Source organism: Arachis stenosperma, chromosome 10 (assembly GCF_014773155.1).
Source record: "Arachis stenosperma cultivar V10309 chromosome 10, arast.V10309.gnm1.PFL2, whole genome shotgun sequence".
Lineage (NCBI taxonomy): Eukaryota > Viridiplantae > Streptophyta > Magnoliopsida > Fabales > Fabaceae > Arachis > Arachis stenosperma.
In genome coordinates this window covers 4,184,037-4,186,027 of record NC_080386.1, presented here as the reverse complement: position 1 = coordinate 4,186,027, position 1,991 = coordinate 4,184,037, and the positions used below count along the sequence as shown (strand labels likewise).

The 1,991-nt window shown below is 33.1% G+C and overlaps 1 long non-coding RNA gene across 1 annotated transcript; it reads right to left on the bottom strand.

The window, feature by feature from the left end:
* Positions 1 to 609: 609 nt before the first annotated feature.
* Positions 610 to 1,268, bottom strand: LOC130955154 (uncharacterized). The gene is made up of 3 exons (XR_009076619.1): positions 1,077 to 1,268; positions 869 to 950; positions 610 to 777 (listed from the first exon to the last, which is right to left on the bottom strand). It is a non-coding gene; the product is annotated as an uncharacterized LOC130955154 (long non-coding RNA).
* Between the last annotated feature and the right edge of the window lie 723 nt (positions 1,269 to 1,991).

The window sequence follows — 1,991 nt, the reverse complement described above, 5'->3', positions numbered from 1 at the left end:
AACTATTGCAATAAAGAATATCGACTTAATTTAACATTCAAGCTAACTTCCATCATGTTTCCATTCCAGAAAAACAGTGGCAATACCTCTAAAACTAAGTACTTAAATTAGAATGTTTTGAATCGCAATATATGAAATACCATGGCATTAATATCAGCATTCCTGCTAATAAGCAACTCTGTGACATTAAGGTAGCCACGATCCACGACCCAGTGTAATGATGTCCAACCTTCACTATTTGCAACCACTCTCATTAATCAAATATTGAGAAAGGAAAAGTATAATAGCAAACTAAATGATTTGATATAGTGTTGTAGCACAGAAAAATGATCCAAAAGATCCTTTATGATTATAGGAAGGAAAAGTATAGGTGAACAATGTAAATATTAAACAATGTAAACAATAGATATATCGGATGTTCATTTTACTAGTGTACGGATGGTTATTTTAATATTAAAATTTAGAAGGTTAATTTGGAAGTGTAGTGTGTTTTTATTTGATTGGTGGTTGTTCATATTGTTCAATAAAGTCATTGTCCCCCTAGCATTCCCCCTATAGGAAACTGATGGTTAAATAACTGTGGATTTACCTTCAAGAGTGGAATCGGGGGTTTGTCTTCACCAGGCTGAGGATGCCACTCAAGAAGCACATGCTTCTCGTTAACTGCATCACGAATATATATATATATATATATTCATTGCAGTTCTTGAATGGAAATCTCCACCGGCTTCAAAGGCTTCCAACATGCTCTTACAGTTAGCAAGATGTGCAGGGATCCTAAACAAGAAACAGAGAGTAAAACAAAGGAACACATCAATCTACCTTCTGAAAACAAGTAACATTAAATAATACATGATATATGATGTACCTCATCTATGGGTTCAATATTTTGAAAGAGGGGTTCCAAAACTGATCTTTGCATAGTCATGGAGATGGAACTAGATCGTGGCCTAGAGAAATTTAAATAACAAAATCACATCAACAAAAATATTAAATTATAAGTGTATGTCTGTCAACTAAACAAGTGTCAAGTGAGATAAATAAATCAAAATAACATAGGGAGCAAAAGAGCATACAATATTTAGCATTGTCACAGAAGAGTCGAATTCATCTGCATACATCGTATTGGTGCTATTTACACCTAAAAACTGATGCGATTTGGATCCCAAAACAGCTTTATTTCCAACATTGTTAACTAATTCTCCTTGTTCTACAGAAGCCAGGGCAAGCTAATCACTCTTTCTCTGAATCAGCCCAACAGAGAAAAGGAAAAAAACAAGGTATAAGAACAGAAATCATAAATAAGTACATACCAAAGCTTCAAGCTGCAACTCAATTAAATTGTAAGGTCTTAAGTAATCAAACTGTAACTTTGGACGGAATGATTTGATCATGTAGCATTCTTTCAAGGATTTAATTAATAAAGAAAATCTTGAGGAATATAATAATAGTTTTTCTCTATTGATTAACCAGCAGCCAGTAACTATCATTTACTATGACATATATGTTAGATTTTCCTCTTTATTTCACAACTAAAGTGTTAATTTTACTATATTTTCTTAAACTGCCGGTGGCAAAGTGCTAAATATATATATATACACTTCATTTGAACCCAAGACAGTTTTCTTCCCATTAGTTTAGTACTGGGTTCTAGTTTTCACAAACTAAATAAAGCATAAATTCAGAAGTTTCATGTCTATAAGCCAAATGGTGAAAATTAATACTGAAGCAAAATTTTAACAAGAATGAGATGCCTTATCTGACAAACATCAATATTAGCATGCAATTCAGCATTAGCCTTTGGAACTGGAATTCCCCTGCCAATTCTATCACGTGGTCGGGATTTCTTGACACCATCAGCATTAGCTTTACCAGCTACTCTCAATCTATAGTCATGAAATATTGAAATTAAGTATTGTCATATCTGAATTGTCAATTTCTTATCCTTGAAAGAAATATCTTCTACTTGATGGAGTATGATGGGAGGTGGA